Here is an 8,782-nt window from a genome sequence, read left to right as displayed (position 1 = left end):
CCTGCAGAGTGAGTAGAGTTTAAGGTCATCTTTTAATAATTCTTATATCTTGATTAAGTCAAGTGGAGTAAAGTAAAATACTCTTAATAAGTGGTCATCTATGTAAGTGTGAAGTGAGGCCGCTTCAATGAGAATTATTCAAGGTCTGGATTCTCTAAACATTTACGGAACCAAGATGAGTTCAGGGCCAAAATGAACCAAGTTCTGAGAACTATGAACGAAATTGGGAAGACATCTGTGTGATTATCGTTGTCTTGGCTTACATTAACGGCTGATTAGTTCAAGACATGTTTACCAGTTAGTTAAGTAAGTCTAATAATATTTCACAAAAGAATGTTCAAAGCCAGAAGTTACCTCGCCTAATACAATGTTTTTCTGCTCTCTTTCTCTCTACAATTGCATCATGTTTTCACATCACATTGCATACGCATGTTCAAATTTTCATTCATGTGGGGAATTATTGGAAATTGTTTTCAAATTAAAATTAATAGAAATTGATTAAGTAAAAAAATAAAAAATCAAAAGGTATGACTAACATGTCAACTTCGGCCAAATATTTGAACTGAATCCGATGATCAAATTACAAAAGTAAATAGATTAACTTATTCTACTCGTTGAGTATATCGTCGTAGTATATTTGGAATCTCAAAACCAATTTTAGATGACTTAGAAATTGCGATCCAAAGTTAAGAGAAAAAACAGATAAAATAGGCCAGATGACATTCGACGAGAATCGAGCGAAAAGTTTTTGTTTGAATTTTGACAGTATTATTCTAGCAAAAAATCTAGCGAAAAGCTAGTGAAATGAAGTGTTGCTTCTATTTGAAAGAAAGCACCATTTGGCCCGCACCACTTCATCCACACCCCTTCTTCCTTTATAAAAAATATTTCTTGGATGTCCTCAAGGACATGCCATCTCATATTTGCATTGAGCATTCATAAAACTCTTGCAAAATCTCTCTTTCTTCCTCATTTCATATCATTTCTTGTAGAGAGGAAATTCTATCGGAAGTTCGCTGTGTTATTGCAATTTGAAGTGCTGCTACCACACGATTGAATCCGTTGTATTTTGGGAGATAAATGCCGTTAGGAATGACTAAAAAACTCATTTGACCCGATACTCGTGGGTACCCGCCTAACTGGGTACATAGGACGGGTATGGGACGGGTACGAGAAACATAGTTCCCACCCAGTTTAATGTTAATTTCAAATTTAAGTTTTTATCAAACAAAAATAATAGATTTATCATCATTTTTAAAGAGAATCAAGTATGGATATGGGGTAATATAACAAAAATACTAGACGGGATGGGTTGAGAATGACCGACTCGTTTCTTACTTGCTCTGTTGCCATCCCTAAGTGCCATCATTATAGGGATGGCAACAGTTCGATTTCGGTTCTGTTCTGCCAAAATCATCACCGAATCGTAAAATTTTTTGTCGTAGCATAACGCAACATAACCACGTAAATGTGTTCGGTTTGATTTGTTTAATAATTACAAAAATAAATTATTTTTTATAGGTCCATCCGTCAAATTGATATAAAACAAATTATGAAAAGAGAGTCAATGAAAATAAAAACACAATATTCCAAACGAAAATGAAAATATTGTCCCAAATTCAAATTGCAAAATACAAATTTAACAAACAATATTATGAATATAACAATACTAAAATTTTTCTTCATTCTTGATTCTTGTGCATTATAGTTACTTGATTCATGCTCAATAATTCAAAAGTTTCAACCTTAACTCATATTCAATCTTCATTCTTCTTCATAACTCTTACTAGCATAGTTCAGCACTTAAAATTGATTCCTATATAGTAAATAAGAAATGTAAGTAGAGAATACAACGATACTATCTAATCCAGAATGATTTTAACTAAGATTTAAATTAAAAAATGTACCTCTTCGTCAACTTCTTCCTCACTAAACCTTGTCATCTCTAATAAAAAATAGTTTTTTTTAAACGGGTAATTGGTTCGATTTCTATTCGATGGCATAAATACCATACTCACGCCGTCCTAAATCGGTTCATTAAAATCAAATATCATATCCACCCCATTGCATCATCGGTTCAGTTTTTTCACCTCATTGGGTTTGGTTAACCACGATTTTCGATTTTAATGGTTCAAATTGCCATCTCTAGCCGTCAACCATGAGTACTGTAGTGGGGCAATAATGTTTTAAGGAAAGAGTGGAATACACTTGCCTTGGATTATTCTTCTTCTTCACAATTCTTGTTTTATTTCTAGGTTTTGAATAGTTATTAGACTACATTTTGTACACCATAAAATTTTGATTTAATTACACTCCCGTGTGTTAAATCTTATCCTTGTTTATTACATACAAACAACCTTTTCGCCGCTTATATAAAAGCTCGGCAACAATAGATTTCAATAAAAAAATATAAAATATGATGATGAAAAGTTGTGAATTTCATGAAATATTTGATTAAAATTAAGTGTTAACTTCAATTTTAAATTTTAATCATATTTCTTAGCTGAACCCAAAGGCTAAATTATTGATGCTATCCGTGAGACTTATAAAGAGGAATTGGCCTTGTTTATATACAAAATCTTCAAGTCCTTCGTTAATTCTACGGGTACAGCTGAATGACCCTATCAGCAAAATTATCTTCCTCAAATGAAAACACGCAGTGTGGAACCAAAACCTTTCGCTACGTATATTCTTTTTTTTTTTTTGCAAAGAAATAGGGGAAAAAAAGTTACATATTGCAAGTCTGTTGCTGATAGAAAAGTTTTGGCCATTAATGTCCCTTTTTCTTCTCGTTTGAAGATGACAACTAAGAATTTCCATTTGTTCATTTTACAATGTCAGTGAAAAATCAAATAGAGCATTTATATGTTTTTAGTATATTTTTAGCCTATCAAAGTTATTTCCTTCTTCGTTTCAAGTTAAAGATCAAAAGAAAATGCAAATAATAAATTTTGAAACCTCGAACAAAAGAAAACCATCTTCTAAAGAAAAACACCAAATAAAATATTATGGCTTCTAGTTTTTAAAATTTTAAATATTTAATTAACATAGATAAAAAAATGGCAAGTATTATAACAAACTGCAATATACCGGCATTTGTTATTTTCTATTAGAATATTTTAGAGTGTCCATGTTTTTTATAAAGAAAAAAACTGTTTGGTTTTTGATACCCAATAAATCCCGGGTTATAATGTTAACGTGGGTTAATATTATTTCATAGGCATAGGCTGATGAATGAAATGAGTTCAACAACTAAGTGTATGAGCTACACCCGACCCAATTGTTTTCCTTATGGATGGCTTGAATCTTGGCCCGTTTACCCCTTTAAATGGCCCAACTTAAAGCCTAATCCTAGAGTATATATATGAATATAACCCTAGCCTCTTTGATATGATGATTGTGTGATTTTGAGAGAAGAAACTAGTGAATCCCGGTTGCCCCCTTTTGTGTGAGAAAAAGGTGTCCAGAAATGTCCAAAACGCTTGTATAACGTGTGCAATTGGTAGTTCTTTCATAGTATACCTTTGTGGTGTCTTCTTCTAGCCTTTGTGGCCATAAATCATCATCTTTTCTTGTCCTACATGGGTAAGATTGTATAGCAACCAAGGTGAATCAATTGGTTGTGGTTTGGAGCCGTTTGGATTGGTTGTTGGTAGAGAAACGTACGTTGAACTGAGCCTGAAAAACCACCGTTTGAAAATCCTTTTGAGAGAGTTTCCGCAACAATTGGTATCAGAGTTCAAGTTGAAGGTTTTGGCTCGTGAAATCTACCAGAAATCGTCCAAAAAATCGGCAGAAACGTGGTAGAAATCAGATCGAAAAACTGTCCAGAAAACTGTTAAAAATTAGTCTCTGTTTTGGTGTTTTCTGACCAATCCAAAACGAGTTTGGGGAAATAGAGACCACTGGTGTAACGTGCAGGTGGTGGCGATCAAGACGGTCAGGCGCTTGTGAATGGCGGCGAAGTGTGGCAGAGGCTCGTGGAGGCCACGCGCAGGGACTGATTGGGCGCGTGCGGGTGCATGTGAAGTTTTCTGGCGATGGTCCCTTCAGGCAGTTTGTTCCTCATATTATTTCTGACATTTTTCGTGTTGGAAGTTTTCTGTTTCAAGGTACTCAGAAGAATCTGGACAGCGATGTTCTTCGGGCGTTGAGGACTCGATCGTGATTTTTTGGTTGCTGCAGTTTCCAGAGACTTTAGGACGAATAGTGATAGTCCTAAAGTGATGAATTCGCATCTCTCGATATTTACGGACCTTCAGGCGTGATCCGCTCGGTATCGTGTTCTTTGTTTTTATTATTGCAGTTGAAATAAATGTGTAGAATATTTTATTTTTTGCATTAGAGGTCATCGTGTGGGTGACATTAGGTTTGGGGTTATCATGAAGGGGTAACCATTGCCTGTTGCTAGACTTAGAAATTATTTGTTAATTATTTGCCTTAAATTCTTTGTGAATTTACTGTCAATTTTTTCTACATTATTAGAATTGCATGTGACCTTAGTAAAGTTTACTGGACTATTCTATGTGAATTATGTTCATACTTTACTTGTGGTCATTATTTGACATTGTTGACAAATGTGGGTCTAAGGTAAATGCAAAAAAAAAAAAAAACATATATTTTAACTGTGGTGAAATTTGGATATAGTTGAAAGAGATTGTCCTAGAATGATAATAAAAAGAAAGATGAAGATAGAGACAAGGCGAATATGACTTTAGGGTCGAGTTATGACCCTAGTGAGGTTTATTGAGTGTAAACCTAGTTACTGCATATGCATCTGTGTGTGATCTTTTCTGCATGTGTGTGATTGTCTAAATTTTGTTGCATGATTATCTGCTACATTTCAATGTGTTTGATATGTGCATTTGCATGAATTTGAGACATTAGGATTACTTGGTGTAATTGCTTGCATGCATAGTGGGTTAGGATGCATTAGCAGTGTGTTGTGTGTCTTTTGGTGAGGTGGAGTATAGATGCCTAAGGATACATGGTGGTTTGTACCGAGGGATGTAGAGTGTGACATTTGGATCACGAGTGGAGATGTGATCAAATGTCTAGGATCCTTTATCTGGAAAGAGACCCTAATCAGGTGGAGTGTGAGAGAGGCACTTCTATCATTTCTGTTAGGTGGAGACCCATTATCCACGTAAGTTGGGAGAAGTGATGTGGAGATAGAGGATTATCCCGTGAACTTAGGATCTATTGTGACTCACCAGTTAGACATGAGTTGAGTGATCTATCTAGTGAGCGTGGTCGGCGATGAGAGGAGATATGTGTTCTCGAGGTGTGAGCAACACGGAATGGGATAGGATAAGTGTGGTGAGATCTTTTCTTAGAGTCATTTATGCATGTGTTGCATATGTTGTTGACCGTGATTTGATTGACTTGGTGTTAATCTATGGTTCTATGTGAACATGTTTCTGAAAAGCTCTGTGTGTATTATCCTATAGTATATCGTCATCGCATGTGTATTTGCTCTTGATTGTTTACTGTTAAATATTTGCTTCTACTTGGGTGTTTTTGACCTTAGCCCCAGTGAGTACATGGAGCAAGTATGGTATGTGTTTCAAGTTGGAAACACGAGGTAAGGTCTGTGATCCAATTTTATTGGCTACCTTGATTATGCAAGTGTTAACTGTGTGTTTTGATTGCTTGCAGATTTATTGGGCATCAAGGTGGAGATTTGTTGGGTTTTTGATACCCAATAAATCCCGGGCTATGATGTTAATGTGGGTTAATATTATTTCATACGCATAGGCCGATGAATGAAATAAGTCCAACAACCAAGTCCATGAGCTACACCCGACCCAATTGTATTCCATATGGATGGCTTGAATCTTGGCCCGTTTACCCCTTTAAATGGCCCAACTTAAAGCCTAACCCTAGAGAATATATATGAATATAACCCTAGCCTCTTTGATATGATGATTGTGTGATTTTGAGAGAAGAAACTAGTGAATCCCGGCTGCCCCTTTTGTGTGAGAAAAAGGTATTCAGAAGTGTCCAAAACGCTTGTATAACGTGTGCAATTGGTAGTTCTTTCATAGTATACCTTTGTGGTGTCTTCTCCTAGCCTTTGTGGCCATAATCATCATTATTTCTTGTCCTACGTGAGTAAGATTGTATAGCAACCAAGGTGAATCAATTGGTTGTGGTTTGAAACCGTTTGGATTGGTTGTTGGTAGAGAAAGGTACGTTGGACTGAGCCTGGAAAACCACCGTTTGAAAATCCTTTTGAGAGAGCTTCCGCAACAAAAACATATTGTTAATATTTTTGTGTCCTTTTAGCATATGGTGCTTTTTGTTATTTTTTGAGTAAGAGTAATGTGTAATATTTGATGAAAGGTTTGTTATTTTCATTTGGACAGAAAGGCTCGTCAATGAAAATATTTAATGACAAAATTAAAAAATTTGTTCGTGAAGACAACTTCTTTTTGGTGGTGTTGTCCTAGTTTTGCAGTTAAATCATAATTTTGACTAACAAATATGGTTGTATTGATGATTTTAAACGAAAAAAATATTTCTAGAAAATTTTATTACAACAAAAAGGTTGGTTAACAATTGTTATTAAATATCATAGAAATAACTATGAGATGCAGCCCAAGACATTTTATTTTTATTAATAATGGTCAATTTTACAAGTTTTTAAGATTTAGGGATTATTAATGCTATTTTTAATTAGATAAGGATTTAGGCTTTTATAGGAGGCTAGCTGCGGCTCACCATCCTTGGTTTTTATAGATTTTCTCCAATTTTATTATAAACCTAAGTTCAAAAATATCATTTATTTATCCATCTTGTGTTTGTCTTCAATTCTTACACGTCGCCTAATCAGAATAAATACCATTAGTTGTAAAAGAACATTTTATCCATGAAATTGTAAGCTTGTAGTCAATAAGAATTTGTAATTTTCCAATTAAATATTTTTCCAAATAAAGTTCTAAGATAAAAAAGAATGCACAATAATTTAAAAAACCATGGAACACAAACAAATTATTGACAACTTCAAAGGATTCCTTGACCCATTAATAATTTGAAACAAACGTTGAGTTTATTTTGAAGCAATACAAAAGCTAAAACAGTAACAAGCATAAACACATTGGCGGAAGTGATTTTTTTTTTTTGATACCCAGGTGTCGCAACTATGCATTGGCGGAAGTGATTTCAATGCATATATAGTTGCTAAACTACTAGCAACTTATTATTCATTTTATTTATAATTAGACAGAAAGTATGCATGAGATTAATCTCAGCATTTACGGTAGCAAAAGCAAGCGAATCCCCAGTCCCTCCTATGGCAAGCTCCATGTTGAGCCCCCTCCCAGTTCCTGCACTGCCGGTCACAGTTGCCAGTATTCGAGCATGTCCCCGACCATGTCCTACTCAACCTCAAACAGACTTTAGCTTCCACAATTTGCACCTCTACATACACATATATGTACAGAGAGAGAGAGAGAGAGAGAGAGAGAGAGAGAGAGAGAGAGTTAGATAACTTATATTAACAAAGTTTAACAATACTTCGTTAGATTACGTGCGGGCTTAAATTATGTTGCCATTTTGTTTTCAAGGCACCACAAATTAAGGGATTAAACTATAATGGTGTGTTTAGGGTCCTTTGCAAGGCTTTTAAATTCAAAAACTGATTCTGAAGTCGTTTTCAAACATATTTAGGGTATGTTTAACATGACTTTAGTTTTTGCTCATTGTAGAAGAGCTTTTGAAAACTATCCTTATTTTTATTTGTAAATTAAATTGTAAAAGAACTTACTATTTTAGAAGTACTTTTAGAAAAAGTCACATTGGATCAGCTTCATCTAAAAACTCTTTTAAATAGAAAAACACTTTTATAAAATTAGTCAAACATATCCAAAAACAACTTTTGAATTTTAAAAACTCTTTTTGACTTTTCAAAAGCCATAACGAACATGCAACTAATGTACTGGGATTAAGGAAATAATGATGTTAAATTCTTGTATGCTATTTTGAGCAAGTCTTTAGCTGAAAAGTACATGCTCCGTATGCATCCTGTCTATTATCATGTGCAATATTGTTGCATACTGCATGTAGAACATGCATGTCTTCAACTTGAAAGACATTCATAGTGGGTACCGAACATATGTTCAATTGAACAAGACTTTTATTTTGGAACAAAGAAATAAGGGATTTTTTTTCACCATTGGATGCTATAAGTACGAAGTAGATTAGAAGGGCAAAAAAATGGTGTATGAAACATGAGATTTAGCCATTTGCTGCATTGTATATATGTTGTGAGCTTTTTAGAGCTTGTGAGAAACTGAGTGAACAATGAGGCATATATATAGTGGTGTGAGCGCTAATTTGGTCAATAGATATTAACATAATTATATATACAAGATATTATGAAAAGAATTGATCGTGAAACTTCCCACTCTGATGATATCGTAAAAAATATTTGATTTACTTAATTAAATCAAAGGTTTGACTTATCAAATCAAACCAAGTATCAAGATAGCATGAAATAATAGCCTGCCCATGAGAGCCTAATTTTAGGATGTGTTTTGTACTGTGGTGGCCCTAACTATAAGCAGGATAAACGATTGCCTAAGGCCCCGCTTTGGTGAGGGCTCCATATTACGTAACATTAATTAATTGGTTGAAGAAAAACGAATGGAATTCTGTAAAACAGAATTGCCATATGCAAATACAAGAAGCTAATAACAATTAAAAGTACAAAAATCTTTATATATATATATATATGAAATAAAATTTATCACTTACATTTATTTATCATATAAATATATCA

Source organism: Olea europaea, chromosome 17 (assembly GCF_002742605.1).
Source record: "Olea europaea var. sylvestris chromosome 17, O_europaea_v1, whole genome shotgun sequence".
Lineage (NCBI taxonomy): Eukaryota > Viridiplantae > Streptophyta > Magnoliopsida > Lamiales > Oleaceae > Olea > Olea europaea.
The sequence above is the reverse complement of the archived record's forward strand: the minus strand, read 5'-3'. Positions refer to the sequence as shown.